At 41.5% G+C, this 19,135-nt stretch overlaps 1 protein-coding gene across 1 annotated transcript in view; it reads right to left on the reverse strand.

The window, feature by feature from the left end:
* Positions 1-14,178, reverse strand: part of LOC116966079 — a 59,719-nt gene extending 45,541 nt beyond the window's left edge. The window contains exons 1-3 of the mRNA XM_033012237.1: positions 14,029-14,178; positions 7,214-7,339; positions 4,048-4,191 (exon numbers count right to left, since the gene is read on the reverse strand). The gene's annotated coding sequence lies outside the window, so the exon portion shown is untranslated. The remainder of the gene's footprint in view (positions 1-4,047; positions 4,192-7,213; positions 7,340-14,028) is intronic.
* Positions 14,179-19,135: the final 4,957 nt, after the last annotated feature.

Consider the following 19,135-nt stretch of genomic DNA (forward strand, 5'->3'; position numbering starts at 1 on the left):
TCCCCCTCATGTTACCCCTAAACTTCTGTCCCTTAATTCTCAAGTCATGTCCCCTTGTTTGAATCTTCCCTACTCTCAGTGGGAAAAGCTTATCCACGTCAACTCTGTCTATTCCTCTCATCATTTTAAAGACCTCTTCTGGAGTTGCCCAAAAATAGAACAATTTTGGGAGTGTGAATTCAGAATTAAAGGAGGTATTAGGATATATAGTCTCCAAGAAGTGTTCCATTTTATACCTGGGTAACATAAATGCAGCTGAAGGAAGATCATTACTTGGTTAAAATCCTACTCACAGCTGGCAGAAAGGCCATAACAAGAAACTGGCTTGCAGCAGACACACCCAGACTTAAACAATGGTTAGACATAGTACAGGAAATACTTGTCATGGAGAAAATGACATATTCTCTAAGAGTGAAAGAAGACGAGTTTAACAGAAAATGGGAAAAATGGATTAGGTATAGAAATAAAGACATCAAAACTGTATAATTTTATTGACAATGATGTAAGTTATTGGAAAATGTTTTAATAAGGAAATAGTTCTGTATACGGCATCATTAATTGTAAAGTGTTGCACTGTTGTACGTTTCACTGCATTGTTGTATGTTTCGTTGTTATAAGTTCGCTGATGACACAACAGTGGTGGGTCTCATCAGTGGCAACAATGAGTCGGCATACAGGATGGAGATGGAGCTGCTTACAGAGTGGTGCAGATCTCACAATCTCACCCTCAACGTGGAAAAGACAAAGGAGATGATGATCGATTTCAGGAGGGCTGGAAAACACCATCACACACCACTGCACATTGATAGTGCTGCTGTGGAGAGGGTCAGTGTGAAGTTCTTGGGACTTCACCTAGCGGACGACCTGACCTCAACGACCAACACCACAGCAGTCATCAAAAGAGCACAGCAGCGGTTCCACCCCCTCCAGAGACTAAGAAAAGCAGGTCTCCCCACTGTTCACCTAATGACCTTCTACAGGGGCACCATCAAGAGTATACTGACCTACAGCATCACTTCCTGGTTTGGGAGCTACAAGGCTTATGAACAAAAACAACGTAACAGGATAGTGAAGACAGCCAGTAGGGTCATTGGTGCTCCACTCCCTTTCCTGTTGGAGATCTATCAGAAGCGCAGCATCCGCAGAGCCATCTCCATTATTAAGGACCTTTATTACCCATCACACCACATCTTCTCCATTCTGCCATCTGGGAAGAGGTACAGGAGCATCAGCTGCAGAACCAGCAGGATGCTACACAGCTTCTCCCCACAGGCAATAAAACTGGTTAACGGACTGTGTCCCCTCCCCATATATCATACACCAACACATCTAACCTCGCCCATACTTTGACAGCTAGACACCTGTCAAAGCAAAGCCACTGTTCGGTCTGAATGTCTGTTTTTAGTTCAATTTTTAGGTCTATTTTAGATATGTTAATTTTAAAGTTGTATGTATTTATTCTGCTTTTATTAACTGCACTGACAGGAACTGATTGAGAAACATTTTTTTGTTTCCTCTGTGTATGTAAGTACTCAGTGAAAATAACATTAAAGTAAATACTGAATACTGAATATATTTGTGTTTTATTTGTGTATTCATAAAAGCAATAAAGACTAAAGTGAAAAAAAAGAAAGTGGTGTCACAGGTAGATAGGGTGGTCAAGGCAACTTTCGGTATATTGACCTTCATCAGTCAAGGTATTGAGTATAGAAGTTGGGACGTTATTTTACCGTTGTACAAGACATTGGTGAGGTCACAGTTGGAATACTATGTTCTGCTTTGATCACCCTGCTATAGGAAGGATGCCATTAAGCTAGAAAGAGTGCAGAGAGGAATTACAAGGATGTTGTTTGAATTTGAGGGGCTGCGCTATAGGGAGAGGTTGGACAGAGCAGGAATTTATTCCTTGGAGCGCAGAAGGCCGAGAGGTCATTTTATAGAAGTGTATACAATCATGAGGGGAATAGATAGGGCGAATGCATAGACTTTTACACCAAGTAGGGGAATCAAAAATGAGGGGCAAGATAGGAACCTGAGCGGCAAATGTTTCCATTCATGGGTATATGGAGTGAGCTGCCAGGGGCAGTAGCTGAGGCACACACTATTACAGAATTTAAAAGACACTCAGACAAGTACATGGATAGGAAAGGTTTAGTGGGATATGGGACAAAAGCAGGCAAATAGGACTAGGTTAGATGGGGCAACTTAGTCAGCTTGAACAAGTTGAGTCAAAGGGCCTGTTTCCATGCTTTATGACTCTACAATAATGAAAACAGATAATGCACATTAAAATCCCTTTCCAATTCGCATGCGTCAGTCTCCTCCACTGCCAGAGTGAAGCTACACACAAATTGTAAGAACAGCACCTCATATTCCGATTGGGCAGCCTACGACCAATACCTTGAGATTTGAATTCTCCAGTTTCAGGTAGTAGTCATACGGTAAAGAAACAGGCTCTTCAGCCCAAATTGTCCATGCTGACCAAGATGCCCATGTAAGCTAATTCCATTAGAAGAATTAAGTGGAGTAAGAGCTTGTAATTATTTTTAAAACATCTTCAAATAAAAACAGCATGGCTTGAAGTTACTGCATTGTGCATTCTAGATCCAAAATATCTATGAAAGGTGTCAAAAATAAACAGAAAATATATCCGAGAGAACAAGTACATACAGCATTATTAAAATTAAATAAGATCAACAGATGTTACAAAATAAGGCAAACATTGGTTAGTGTCAATACCGTCTATACTACAAATAAAGGATGGAAACTCATTATTTAAATATATAGTTGATATAGCAATGTTACAAAATTTTGAGATTTTAAAAATCAAGTCTGTAATTTATCCCATCAGATAAAGCATAAAAATAAGTTTAATTTGACATCTAATTCACTTTCATATCTCAAGTATTTAAAAAGTTATGGCCATTTTCATACTCGGAAATGAGCATCTTGTTCCCTATTGATTTTCTATGGACATAACAAAAAAGTTGTGATCGTGAACAGTCAAAAGCCCATAACTTTCTTAAAAATTAAGAGAACTGAATGAAATTTTCAGTTATCATAGATTGAAGCATTCTGAAACAAATATAAAATAATCTTACTTGGATGACCTGAAATTAAAGCATATAATTAGTTAGTTACCTAATTGTAGCTAATTTCAGACTTCAATTACTAGATCTAAACATCTATCCATTTCTTAATAAATGATTAACATTTTTAAATAGCCTAAATGTCCAAATAATATTCACAAATAATTCACAATAAAACATGATTTTAAAATCTCATTTACATTAATTTATAGGCCAAATGGAAGGAATTCAGTGTTCAATTGCTGTAAATAAATGCCCATTTAAATCAGCTTTCCAGTGGGTCCCTGTGGAACGCGCTGGTTTAGAACGTTCACATTGCGGTAGATTTGTGCCTCAAATGCCGAGAAAAATACTGCGCGATATAATGGGCCCAAATTGAGCTACTCGCAATATTAAATTTTGTATAAAAGGATCTTTAGAAGCCCTTTTGAATGTAAAAATATACAACCTACCTTCTGCTATTTTCTTTATGAGACCCTGCGGTTGCTGACGGTCGCGGGTTTAAAGATTGATTTTTAAACTACTATAACTATTATTCAAGGCCTTTAAACCTAATAATAGCTTTTGCGACGGGGTCTATCAGCGATTTTTCGTTAATAATTAACTAGGCTGAACATTTTCGATTGGAACAGCTTAGAGAAAATCGCGTTTTAAACCCGCCCCCTCTAAACGGCGCCAAAATCGCGCACAACCTCAGCGGCAGATCTTCAACGACGCTTCAGGTAGGCTTTGCAACATACCTAGTTGATACATGATTAGAAAATTTTCACAACTGCACAGTTATTTTAATAATTGCATGGGGTTCCAGAAATGGTTTAATTAGCAATACTTCCATTTTTCAAATACAGCAACATGGCACAATAGAAACTATTAAGTAATTACACATTCTGAAAATTAATTTAATGAGTAAATGATGGAGGAAAACATATCAACATTTATGAAAAAGTGCAAAACCTACCATAGACTGTATATCTGACCAATCTTGATTCTTGTTTCAGATCTAGTCTGTATGTAAGATTGCAGGTATAATTTCCGGAATCAACTACATAAATGGTATCAAACAACAAGTTTCCATTGTTTGTGATGACAAATCTTTGAGATTCTAAATAAAATCAAAACAGCCGTGTTACAACCATCACTTTATAATAAAAATAAATATAATAAATTGTGTGATATCATAAACAATTCAAAAAATGAGTTAATGCTAGATAATTCCTAACTACAGTTCAGTTTAGGCTGCCTATGATCGATATTATCTACCTGTACACATTATCTATCATACTACATTGCTAAAGATAAAAGACAGATTGTTTTTGGAACAGAAAAAATCCTCATAATCCTATACATTCAGATTCACATTCACATTCAGATTTACATTTATTGTCACATGCACCATTAAGGTACAGTGATATTTGAGTTACCATGCATCCCTTTATGTAATAAAAGTAGAAATGATGAAAGAACTCAGCAAGTCAAGCAGCATCAGTTGAAAGAGAAACCAGTCCATCCAGGTCAACCTGACTATGTAAAATGTACTATATGTAATGTGTGTTTCCCTCAATATCTATGAGTAACATTCAGTTGCTTGCTCAAATGACGTAAAATGCTGCACAAATATTAAACATAGACCATTTTATTTAGATTTGGGTCTTTAATTATATTTTCAATTAGTTATTGTAAACACTAAGAAAACGGATTAATTTATCAACAAAGCCTGACAAGGATTCCCATTTTTGGAATTGCCTTGACTAATCGAGCATCTCAGTGCGGTATCTGTTGTAACGGAGACAAAAAACCTCAAGGGAGCCAGGCAAGTTTTATTTAATTTGAATTAATTGCAATTAGTTAAGGTCTTTAAATGCTAAGCCGAGGAAAGTCAGCTGCCAAAACTGCTGTAAACTGCAAGACATCATAACTATAAATAGAAAATGTTGGCAAAATTCAACAGGTCATCCTAATCGGAACCTTTATAATTCTTGTTTGTGGGTTTGTTCTGCAATACACCAGAATCAGATGCCACTTGGACGGCACAATGGCGCAGCTGATAGAACTGGTACCCACAGCACCAGGGACCCGGGTTTGCCCCTGATCTTGGATGTTGTCTGTGTGGCGTTTGCATGTTCTCCCTGTGACGGCATGAGTTTCCTCTGGGTGCTCCCACATCCCAATTATATGGAGAACATAGGTTTAGAGGGATATAGGCCAGACGCAGGCAGGTGGAACGAGTGTATGTTAGTCGACATGGGCCGATGGGCATGTTTCCACGCTGCATGACTATGACTATTCCCTGCATGTTCACATTCAGGTAACTATTTTATTAATACATCTGTTTTTCAGACATTTGCAGATATGCTACCATTTGCTGCCCATCCCTTACTGCCCTTGAGAAGGTGGTGGTGGTGGTGGTGTCTTCTTGGATGACTGCAGACTCAGGAAAACAACTCCAGCAATGTGGTTCAGCATTTAAAAGCTAAGATTTGGAATATTGGAAAATTAAGAAATCCACTGGCGAGAAATCACCTTTGTAAGTTTTTTGTAGCCAAGAAGTAATTGTAAGATTTGATTAAAAAATAATTCTAGCAGGAACATCTGCATTGCGGCAGTCCACCTCTCAAGGTACATCAGTAGTCTGAAATAAAACAATATTTTGCCTGTGGTGCAAAATTGAGCAGCATTGCTTATTCTGCACCAAAAGTGCATATTTATACTGATACAGTATTACAACACCATGGGATAAATTGGATACAGAAGGTAGGTGGAATCTGTGGAACTCATTGCCACAGAGGGCTGTGGAGGCCGTCAATGGATATTTTTAAGTCAGAGATAGACAAATTCTAGATTAGAATTATGGGGAGAAGGCAGGAGAATGGGATTAGGAGGCAGAGATTAACCATGATTACATGGCAGAGTGAACTCAATGGGCTGAATGGCCTAATTCTACTCCTATAACTTGTGAACGTGAAAAATCTATACCATAAAAAATCTAATTGCACTTTGTATTTTTTTAAATATTTAATCAAATTTTACCAAATTTATTTTGTATTTGTGTGTACCAATTTATTTCCAATTTAACTGGATGATATTGTGTATATTGGATGTTAAGGTACAATTAAGTATTTGGTTAAGGTCACGTTTCATTGAACCATATTAAAATACGCCACTCTATTCTTACTTTTAATATAGCATTTTGGTTTATTTAAAATATCTTCAATACAATATCAAAATAATATGAATAGTAAATGTGGAGACTTCCTGGATTAATAAAGGGATATTCATTTGCTTATAGAGCGTTTTACTGCCTGATTAATGGCATTATATAATTGTGGTGGTGTCATCGCCTTGCTAGTGCATTCTTCCCATGACTGTTAAAAAATTACAGTAATGCTAATGATTATACAATTTCACGTTTTAACAGTGGTATTTTCAATATTATCAGGAGTGTTAATAGTTAGAAACTATTTCTACAAGGTGTAAGATTTAGAGTTGGTATTTTCAGGAGCAAAATTAGAATGGAGATCCTCCCACAGAGGGTGACAGAAATTTGGAACTGATTTCCACACATGACAAATTAAATTTAAAACTGAGATTCTGTTATTTTATTAATATTAAGATATATGGGAAAATGGTGGGTATATGGAGTTAGACTCAGAGGAATTATGAACAGCTGCACTGATCTGAACGAATAAATGTCCTGCTACAGTTTCAATGTGTTGATTAAAATATATTAGGGAACTGTTTGCCATTATTTCATTCCAGTGTTAGAAACAGTACGACTGACATCAGCTTAAATTCACACCAACTATGTAAAGGAGCTGGTATAGTATTATTTGATATGATTGGACAGCATGTTAAACAAAGCTTTTCACTGTACCTTGGTACATGCACCAATAATAAACCTAAACCCAATTGTTCTTTAATCACACTCTTGGATGAAAAACATCACAGTAGCAAAATGCGAAGAGTTAAGGGGAGATTAATTGAAAACCTGTGCATCAATCACACAAAAAGCAATGACAGTGTTGGTTAAAAGGTCCAGGACGCAAACCATTATTAATTTGCTATTCAGGGATGGTTATATGGTAGCAGCTAATAAAACACTTATGAAAATAACATTTCTGCAAAACCTTTAGTAATTAGTCCATTTGGGCCAATCCACTTAAACTTTGGATCCACGAGGCTTTGAGATAAGAGATCCCTTGTTAGGCACTGAAGAGTCTGGCCGACTGAGTAAACATGGAAGAAAACTGGAACTAGAAATGAAAGATTTCAATGAGTTAAATTCCTGATTAGGATGAGATATTTATAAAAAGATTTTTTATACATCGATTAATTATTATGTTCTGTTATAAACTTTAGAACACAAATTCTAATTGAACAGATACCAATAAACTGAATAAATTATTTCTACTGTACAATACATATATATATATATAAAATCTCACAACATGTGCTAAGAAATTATTTCAACCATTCATAATATTGAGTAGATACAATTCTTAATATCATCTATATTCCTAATTTGTTAACTATTACAAATACAACTGTAAAATGTGTTTCCAATATATTATAAATTACAAATTCAATATTATTAATTTATATTTTGAATGTTCTTAATGGTTGCCATCTTGTCCTCATCCCCATTATGTCTCACATCATAACTCTCACTGCTGCTCTCCCAGAACACCAGACCTTTCATTTTACCTGGTGATCCTTTTGACACCCAGGAAATCAGCACCTCTTGGTTTCTAGCCATACCATCACACAACACCTTAAACCCATCACTCTAAATTTAATTATTAACCTCTTGCATAGAACATTATCAAATATTGTATGGAAAATTCAAATACACTTATTCTGCTTGAAAAAACAGATTTGTCAAACGTGAATTATTCTTTCATAAAAAGACCTTGAATCTGCCTAATCCTTTTATTATTTTCTAAGTGACCTGTGGTCACTTCCTTAATGAAAGATTTGAACATTTTCCTGAATGATGTTAATTCAACTGGTCAATAGCTTCCTATTTTCCTCTATCCCCCCTTTCTTAAATATTGAGGCACTATACACTGTCTTCAAATCTGTGGAAACTGCACTACAATCTGTCCATGGACAATAGACAATAGGTGCAGGAGTAGGCCATTCAGCCCTTCAAGCCAGCACCGCCATTCAATGTGATCATGGCTGATCATCCCCAATCATTACCCCGTTCCTGCCTTCTCCCTATCTAGCTCTCTCTTGAAAGCATCCAGTGAACCTACCTCCACCACCCTCTGAGGCAGAGAATTCCACAGACTCACCACTCTCTGTGAGAAAAAGTGTATCCTCGCCTCTGTTCTAAATGGCTTGCTCCTTATTCTTAAACTGTGGCCCCTAGTTCTGGACTCACCCAACATTGTGAACATGTCTCCTGCCTCTAGCGTGTCCAAACCCTTAACAATCTTATATGTTTCAATGAGATATCCTCTCATCCTTCTAAACTCCAGAGCGAACAAGCCCAGCTGCTCCATTCTCTCAGCATATGACAGCCCCGCCATCCCGGGAATTAACCTTGTAAACCTACGCTGCACTCCCTCAATAGCAAAAATGTCCTTCCTCAAATTAGGGGACCAAAACTGCACACAATACTCCAGGTGTGGTCTCATTAGGGCTCTGTACAAGTGCAGAAGGACCTCTTTGCTCCTATATTTGATTCCTCTTGTTATAAAGGCCAACATGCCATTTGCTTTCTTCACTGCCTGATATAACTGCATGCTTACTTTCATAGACTGATGTACAAGGACCCCCAGATCCCGTTGTACTTCCCCTTTTCCCAACTTGACGCCATTTAGATAGTAATCTGCCTTCCTGTTTTTGTTACCAAAGTGGATAACCTCATATTTATCCGCCTTAAACTTATTCTGCCATGCATCTGCCCACTCCCCCAACCTGTCCAAGTCACCCTGCATTCTCATAGCATCCTCCTCACAGTTCACACTGCCACCCAGCTTTGTGTCATCTGCAAATTTGCTAATGTTACTTTGAATCCCTTCATCCAAATCATTGATGGATATTGTAAATAGCTGTGGTCCCAGCACCGAGCCTTGTGGTACCCCACTAGTCGCTGCCTGCCATTCTGAAAGGGACCCGTTAATCCCTACTCTTTGTTTCCTGTCTGCCAACCACTTCTCTATCCATGTCAGCACTCTACCCCCAATATCATGTGCCCTAATTTTGTCCACTAATCTCCTATGTGGGACATTATCAAATGCTTTCTGAAAGTCCAGGCACACTACATCCACTGGCTCTCCCTTGTCCATTTTCCTAGTTACATCTTCAAAAAGTCCAGAAGATTAGTCAAGCATGATTTCCCCTTCGTAAATCCATGCTGACTCGGACCGATCCTGTTGCTGCTATCCCAATGTTTGGCTGTCTCATCTTTTATAATTTACTCCAGCATCTTCCCCACCTCCGATGTCAGGCTAACTGGTATATAATTCCCTGTTTTCCCTCTCCTGCCTTTCTTATAAAGTGGGATAACATTAGCTACCCTCCAATCCACAGGAACTAATCCTGAGTCTATAGAACATTGGAAAATTATCACCAATGCATCCACGATTTCTAGAGCCACTTCCTTATGTACCCTGGGATGCAGACCATCAGGCCCTGGGGATTTATCAGCTAGGTACAGGAAACTGAGTTGGATGATCAGCCATGATCATATTGATTGGCGGTGCAGGCTCGAAGGGCCGAATGGCCTACTCCTGCACCTATTTTCCATGCTTATATGTTTCTATGTTTCAGTCCCATCTGTATATCCAACACCATTTCATGCCAAATGTGGATTTCCTTCAGTTCCTCCGTCACTCCAGATCCTCTGGCCACTACTATATCAGGAATGTACACAAAAATGCTGGAGAAACTCAGCGGGTGCAGCAGCATCTATGGAGCAAAGGAAATAGGCGACGTTTCCGGCCGAAACCCTTCTTCAGACTGATGGGGGGTGGGGGGGAGAAGGAAGGAAAAAGGGAGGAGGAGGAGCCCGAGGGCGGGGGGATGGGAGGAGACAGCTCGAGGGTTAAGGAAGGGGAGGAGACAGCAAGGGCTAGCAAAACTGGGAGAATTCAACGTTCATGCCATCCGGACGCAAGCAACCCAGGCGGAATATGAGGTGCTGTAGCTCCAATTTCCGGTGTTGCTCACTCTGGCAATGGAAGAGACCCAGGACAGAGAGGTCGGATTGGGAATGGGAGGGGGAGTTGAAGTGCTGAGCCACCGGGAGTTCAGGTAGGTTATTGCGGACTGAGCGGAGGTGTTCGGCGAAACGATCGCCCAACCTCCGCATAGTCTCCCTGATGTAAATCAGCTGACATCTAGAGCAGCGGATGCAGTAGATGAGGTTGGACCATTTCCGACACTTCCCTACCATTCCTTGACCTCACCATCTCCATCGCAGGGGACAGACTTCTGACCGACATACACTACAAACCAACTGACTCACATGGCTATCTGGACTACACGTCCTCCCACCCTGCCCCCTGTAAAGACTCCATCCCCTACTCCCAATTCCTCCGCCTACGCCGCATCTGCTCCCAGGATGAGACGTTCCACACCAGGGCATCGGAAATGTCCTCGTTCTTCGGGGAACGGGGATTCCCCTCCGCCACCATAGATGAGGCTCGCACCAGGGTCTCATCCATACCCCGCAACACTGCTCTCTCTCCCATCCCTGCACTCGCAACAAGGGCAGAGTCCCCCTAGTCCTCACCTTTCACCCCACCAGCCGGCAAATACAACAGATAATCCTCCACCATTTCCGCCACCTCCAACGTGACCCCACCACTCGCCACATCTTCCCATCTCCCCCTATGTCCGCCTTCCGCAAAGACCGCTCCCTCCGCAACTCCCTTGTCAATTCTTCCCTTACCTCCCGTACCACCCCCTCCCCGGGCACTTTCCGTTGCAACCACAAGAAATGCAACACCTGTCCCTTCACCTCCCCCCTCGACTCCATTCAAGGACCCAAGCAGTCGTTCCAGGTGCGACAAAGGTTCACCTGTATCTCCTCCAACCTCATCTACTGCATCCGCTGCTCTAGATGTCAGCTGATTTACGGGGAGACTAAGCGGAGGTTGGGCGATCGTTTCGCCAAACACCTCCGCTCAGTCCGTAATAACCTACCTGAATTCCCGGTGGCTTAGCACTTCAACTCCCCCTCCCATTCCCAATCTGACCTCTCTGTCCTGGGTCTCCTCCATTGCCAGAGTGAGCAACACCGGAAATTGGAGGAACAGCACCTCATATTCCGCCTGGGTTGCTTGCGTCCGGATGGCATGAACGTTGAATTCTCCCAGTTTTGCTAGCCCTTGCTGTCTCCTCCCCTTCCTTAACCCTCGAGCTGCCTCCTCCCATCCCCCTGCCCTCGGGCTCCTCCTCCTCCCTTTTTCCTTCCTTCTCCCCCCCCCCAACCCCCATCAGTCTGAAGAAGGGTTTCGGCCCGAAACGTCGCCTATTTCCTTCGCTCCATAGATGCTGCTGCACCCGCTGAGTTTCTCCAGCATTTTTGTGTACCTTCGATCTTCCAGCATCTGCAGTTCCTTCTTGAACACTATATCAGGAAGATTGTTTGTGTCCTCCTTAGTGAAGACAGATCCAAAATACCTTTTCAACTCATCTGCCATTTCCTTATTCCCCATAATAAATTCACCTTTTTCGATCTTCAATGGTCCAACTTTGGTCTTAACTATTTTTTTCCTCTTCACATACGTAACGAAGCTTTTACTATCCTGCTTTATATTCTTGGCTAGCTTATCTTCATACCTCATCTTTTCTCTCCGTATAGTCTTTTTGGTTATCTTCTGTTGTTCTTTAAACATTACCCAATCCTCTTGCTTCCCGCTCATCTTTGCTACATTATACTTCTTCGCTTTAATTTTTATACTGTCCCTGACGTCCCTTGTCAGCCATGGTCGTCCCTTTCTCCCCTTGGAATCTTTCTTCCTCCTAGGAATGAACTGATCCTGCACCTTCTGTATTATTCCTAGAAACACCTGCCATTTTTGTTCCACTGTCATCCCTGCTAATGTATCTTTCCAGTCAACTTTGACCAGCATCTCCCTCATGGCCCCATTGTCCCCTTTATTCAACTGCAACACTGACACCTCCGATCTACTCTTCTCCCTCTCCAATTGTAGATTAAACCTGACCATGTTATGGTCACTGCCTCCTAATGGCTCATTAACCTCAAGGTCCTTTATCAAATCCGGTTCATTACATAACTGTTGTAGATGATTTCAACTATCTCCAAGGCCACCTGATAGATTGAATGATACTTTGTAACATGCACTTGGTACAGGAAAATTCTTTGTTTTGTACAAGTATTCAAAGAGTATAGGGCTCCAACAAAGTTACAAAAAGATTCAATATATTCCCGATGGTCCCTCTTCCTTCATACCCCCCCCCCCCCCCCCCCCCCCCCCCCCCCACATGGACAGAGTCAAGTGGGGAGGTATAGGGACAGGTTTTGTATGTCCAGTGGTTGCAGGGGAAGATACCTGGGGATGAGGTGTTTTGGGTGAGAAGGGATGAGTTAACCAGGGAGTTGCAGAGGGAACGGTCTCAGTGGACGGCGGAAAAGGGTAATGAGATGGGACGATGTAGCCAGTGGTGGGATCCCATTGGAGGTGGCGAAAATGTCAGATGAATTGATATTCTGCATGCTTCTTTGGACATCAGGTCCAGTATGTCAAAGAATTTTGACTGCATTCCTTAGTTTGACAGCCTGTATACCAAACACCATGGAGCAACCAATCTAAAATAGTCTTTAAATGGCACATTTCAGCCAATGTCTTTAAGCTGATGAAATATTTACTAGCTACCTTCTCTGATCATGAAAAGTCTGGAGGCACTCAACTCAAGTGCCCTTCACATATCCACCAGGACATTGCAATTTGTTTCACTATTAAAGTAACTGATGTTTTGCATGTCTCTGTTCCTAGCACTAGTTGTAGTACAGCCATGTTGCTCTACTTACTCTTTCAAATATCAACATTATCACTTGTTCTCAGGAATATTTCGCTGTCCATCTAAAGTGCATTGCAAATGGCTACAGCCATTTTCCTGGTTGTACTTTTCCAGATCAACAGCAGATCTGCCACATGAACCATAAAAATACACAAAAGTTGGAGTAACCTTTCTCCGGAGATGCTGCCTGGACCGATTAATGTCCTTGTGTCTTTTTGTGTCCAGCACTTTGTGTCTTTTTTTATAAACCATTATCTACAGTTCCTAGTATCTACCATATAACCACTTGCTCACATTACTGCTGCTTGCAAAGAATCCCATCCTTTCTTCCCAAGCACTTGTTACTGCCTTGAGATTTCTTCAGTATCAATATCCCATTCCTTTTGTCTTTTTAGTGTCGGTAGATTATTATCTATATGGTTAGTGCTTTCAGTAAAATTATTTTATCGAAGACAAATCACATTCTACGACCAGCAGTGGTTGACACAACAATGTATCAAAGGCTGTACACCTAATTTTAAAGGCATGTCGAATATATTATCATTATTCCCCATTTTTATTAACTTTTTAAAAAATTGTTTCACTTAATGCTAATTTCTGGGACAGGAATAAATAGGTGGAATTTTCAAATAAGTATGGTTAAAACTTTGTCAATTAATGGAGAAAATGACAATGGTGAAGAAATTAAAAATGATTTAGGAACTAGTACGGAAATAGTATTCCAACCATCTTTTGAAAAATGAAGAAACATTTTCAAAAGGTAATTTACATATGATTTTTTTGATTAAAAATTGTGCAATAGTTGCCCGACCTGTATCAAAACATATTTCTTTATACATATTGTTTTAAAAACATATAATCAGAAAATGTTTGCATGTGTTTATTCATAAAACAGAGTAGTGAAGTACAGTTTTATCTTGATTCTTATGTATAACCATCTTACCAATTTCTCCTTCTACACCAATGACTTGTTCTTTGAAGGCTTGTGATGATGTATCTGGTGAGCTGGGGAACGTATTGTCTTCATCCCGCTTTAATCTTGAACTTCTTTTATGTAAACACAGTTCAGTATTTTTCTGACAAATATTTGTATCTGAATCTGAAATTGCGAGGAAGATGAGTGATTCATTTCGTCATACTTTAATTTACAAACTGAAAAATTACAGAGTGCTGCAATTATCAGTTCATTAAATAATAATCTACATTGTTAGGTATTCATGACATGTTGTTTGCTAGGCAAGAGTGCATGCATTTATATGGAACATAATTTTTCAATTTACCTTCTTAAGAAAGAAGCAAATATAGTTGGACAGGGGTTTCTATGAAGCAGAAGGGTGACACAACAATCTTTTGTTACACATTTATGACAATATGCAGGGCCGGCCTTAGGGGGTGCGGGGCCCAATTGGGAACAATTTTGGTGAGCCCCAGGTTCCCAGCCAAGGTCTGTCAGCCCAGTTATTTAGTATATATTATGAAATTGTACACTAAGGTTCTATGGATTATACACTGTCTGAATCTCTCCTGCTCCCGTATGACTGTCAGTAGCTCCGCTGGCATCCAACCTTTACCGTAGCAGCTAATTACCATTAAACTGCATTATGTGATTGGACACAATGCCCTTGGAGACAGCGGCTGATTGGACGGGAGGAGACCTATTTGTTAATTGGACGGTAATTTTAAGGCAAGCTGGTTGGTGATTGGACACAACCCCCGTAGAGACAGCGATTGATTGGCCGCCAAATAATCAGGCACAAAAAAATTGACAAATAGGAAAACATAAATCGCTGGTCGGTGCGAACTCAGTGGACTATCTGGCTGTATCTCCAAACTAAACAGTATAACATGCAGGTACATTCATTTAAAATAAAACTCAGTGATTATTTCACATGATTTCTCACTGTGTAAACATCAGTATCTGACCAATTTCTGTTTAACACGTTTGGTCTGCCGTGAGCATTTTTCTCTACCAAAACAGTTCATATCTAGCAATACGATCAACAAACCAGACAGCAGTTGGACGAAGTCATGCGATTAGCAAGCGATTGATAAGATTTGATGGGGCACCCTGAGCTTTTTTACACTAGTATTAAGGTTAAGTTATTGAACTTAGTCGTTTCTCATACGTTCTCATACAATCTATGAGTATTGTGTTTACACGCCTGTTATGCTGCTGCAAATAAGAATGTCATTGTTCTGTTGTGTGTACACGACAATTATACAATCTTGACTCGACTCTTCATCGTGCATTTATGCAATAGAAAACGGGTAACCATTGCACTCTGCGCCAAGTTAAAGAGTCAGCAGCTAGTCAGGAAGTGACTATTCGCCTCCAAAGAGCAACAATTTGTTCGGTGGCTTCACTAAATTGTGTGACTCAATATTCCTCCAGCAGTTTTTTTTTGCTCAAAATCTGCAGCATCTGTAGTCGCTTGCGATTTAATACTATGTTCCGCTGCGATCCAACTAATGGATGGCCCATGCTGAAGCACACGCAGCATTGAAATGCTAATACGACAATTAGCAAGAATAGAAACATAGAAAATAGGTGCAGGAGGAGGCCATTCGGCCCTTCGAGCCAGCACCGCCATTCATTGTGAACATGGCTGATCGTCCCCTATCAATAACCCGTGCCTGCCTTCTCCCCATATCCCTTGACACCACTAGCCCCTAGAGCTCTATCTAATTCTCTCTTAAATCCATCCAGTGATTTGCCCTCCACTGCCTCCTGTGGCAGGGAATTCCATAAATTCACAACTCTCTGGGTGAAAAAGTTTTTTCTCACCTCAGTCTTAAATGACTGTAGATTGATGGTGCATGTGAGCCAATCACACACAAGCCAGCATCACTAACTCCACCCCTCTATAACACTTATACTAACACCCGTTCCCAGCACTTCAGTTCGGGCAGCCAGGATGCATTGATAACCTGTTGTCCTCAATGCTGCTAAGTGCTCATTAAAGATGTGTTTAAATCACACACTGACTCTGGCTTTTGTTTACATGGCGTCAGAAGTGGTCTGACCCTCATTTTCTGTACAACGTTTTTTTATTTTTATTATTTGGTGAGTTTTGTTTTGCTTTACGATGGCCTCCTCTTGTCGAAAGCCTGACCCTGTCCCCGCATGCCTTACACCCATCCTCGTCCCTCGGTCTCCACTAACCACGGGGTCTCACCTACCGCAGGTTTCCCCTTTTGGTCCCCGCAAGCCTCTCCCGCCCCATTCTCACCTCCTGGATCTCCATCCCATCTTTCAGGAGAGGGAGGGGAGGGTTGGTTCCGCACGCGCTCGGGACGTGTTAGCAGACCACCAGACAGATATGGCGAATATGTTTAACTCCATGGCATGGGTGCCCTTTCCACACTTAATCCCAAGGGGGAAGGATGTAGATTGATGGTGCATGTGAGCCAATCACACACAAGCCAGCATCACACACAGACTCTGGCTTTTGTTTACAATGACCTCCCCTTTATTCTAAGACTGTGGCCCCTGGTTCTGGACTCGCCCAACATTGGGAACATTTTTCCTGCATCTAGCTTGTCCAGTCCTTTTATCTATATTACTAAATCTCTGATCTTGACCGCTTTTGGCCGACTTTGCTGCGATTTCCGAGAGAATACCACCACCTACGACCGTCATTTTTGGCCACCTCGCTCAGAGCCCCCCTCCGCCGTATGAGTGCGGAGGATTTTTTCCGTCGATGAAAAATGAGAGAGATATTAATGTTTTTACAACATTCCCCATTCTCTCTGCTGCCCCCGCTGGCGGCAGGGGGAGGGACTATAAAACCAGGAAGTGTCGTGCCTCACTCAGTCTCTGCCAGACCAGGAAGCGAGAAGGTCATGGCTCTCTGAGCTGCGAATAACACTGAACGCACACGTCTACTCCACGGTGAGTCCCCTCGATGCGGCTGTAAAATGGCTGCAGCCCTTTTTAACAAGTTTGTGTTCACAAGATGAATTTTGGTTGTCGGGTGTCTGCGGCCCAATTGTTTGCCTCGCCTTTTTTTACCAAGTTTGTGTTCACAAGATGAATTTTGGTTGTCGGGTGTCTGCAGCCCAATTGTTTGCCTCGCCTTTTTGACAGGTTTGTGTTCACAAGATGAATTTTGGTTGTCGGGTGCCTGCAGCCCAATTGTTTGCCTCTCCTTTTTGACAGGTTTGTGTTCACAAGATGAATTTTGGTTGTCGGGTGTCTGCAGCCCAATTGTTTGCCTCTCCTTTTTGACAAGTTTGTGTTCTCAAAATGAATTTTGGTTGTCGGGTGACTGCAGTCCAATTGTTTGCCTCTCCTTTTTAACAAGTTTGTGTTCCCAAAATGAATTTTGGTTGTCGGGTGGCTGCAGCCCAATTGTTTGCCTTGGCTTGGCTTTTAAAATTGGTGCAACAGTTGGATGCCTGCCCAAGCATCCATACGGCCCACAATGTCTATACTAGCCCTCTGGAAACCAGTACCTTCAGCCCGCAACACCCATACTAGCGCAACAGACAGCCCCCCACCCACCCCCCCCCCCCCCCACCACTGGCGAGCAGTATTGGAATTGGTGGAGGTGGAATATTGCGTTGGTGACCAGCCCTCCCGTGTGATGCTGGGACCCAACGGGTCCCACTTAGTCTAGTAATTTTATGTTTCTATAAGATCCCCCTCTTCCTTCTAAACTCCAGTGAATACAAGCCTAGTCTTTTCAATCTTTCCTCATATGACAGTCCCGCCATCCCAGGGATCAATCTCGTGAATCTATGCTGCACTGCTTCAATCACAAGGATGTCCTTCCTCAAATTAGGAGACCAAAACTGTACACAATACTCCAGATGTGGTCTCACCAGAGCCCTATACAACTGCAGAAGAACCTATACTGAAATCCTCTTATGAAGGCCAACATTCCATTAGTTTTCTTCACTGCCTGCTGTACCTGTAAGCCAACTTTCAGTGACCAGTGTACAAGGACGCCCAGGTCTCGCTGCACCTCCCCCTTACCTAACTTAACCCCATTGAGATAATAATCTGCCTCCTTGTTTTTGCCACCAAAGTGGATAACCTCACATTTATCTATATTATACTGCATCTGCCACTCATCTGCCCACACACTCAACCTGTCCAGGTCACCCTGCAACCTCCTAACATCCTCTTCACAATTCACAATGCCACCCAGCTTTGTGTCATCCGCAAACTTGCTAGTGTTGCTCCTAATTCCCTCTTCCAAATCATTAATATATATGGTAAACAGTTGCGGCCCCAACACCGAGCCTTGCGGCACTCCACTCGCCACTGCCTGCCATTCTGAAAAGGACCCGTTCACTCCTACTCTTTGCTGCTAACCAATTTTCTATCCATGTCAACACCCTACCCCCAATACCATGTGCTCTAATTTTAGTCACCAGTCTTCCGTGCGGGACCTTATCAAAGGCTGTCTGAAAGTCTAGATACACTACATCCAATGGCACCCCTTCATTCATTTTACTTGTCACATCCTCAAAAAATTCCAGAAGATTAGTCAAGCATGATTTCCCAGTCATAAATCCATGTTGACTTGGACTAATCCTTTTACTGCTATCCAAATGCCCCATTATTACCTCTTTAATAATTGACTCCAGCATCTTTCCCACCACCGAAGTCAAGCTAACTGGTCTGTAATTCCCCATTTTTTCTCTCGCTCCTTTCTTGAAAAGTGGGATGACATTAGCTATCCTCCAATCCACAGGAACTGATCCTGAATCTATTGAACATTGGAAAATGATCACCAATGCATCCACTATTTCTAGAGCCACCTCCCTGAGAACCCTGGGATGCAGACCACCAGGTCCAGGGGATTTATCATCCTTCAGTCCCATTAGCCTACCCAATACTATTTCTCGCCTAATGAAAATTTATTTCAGTTCTTCTACCCCCTTAGATCCTCTGTCCTCCAGTACATCTGGGAGATTGTTTGTGTCTTCCTTAGTGAAGACAGATCCGAAGTACTTATTCAACTTTTCTGTCATTTCCTTGTTGCCCATAATAATTTCACCCGTGTCTGCCTTCAAAGGACCCACATTTGACTTTGCTACTG

Source organism: Amblyraja radiata, chromosome 2, assembly GCF_010909765.2.
Source record: "Amblyraja radiata isolate CabotCenter1 chromosome 2, sAmbRad1.1.pri, whole genome shotgun sequence".
NCBI classification, from domain to species: Eukaryota; Metazoa; Chordata; class Chondrichthyes; order Rajiformes; family Rajidae; genus Amblyraja; species Amblyraja radiata.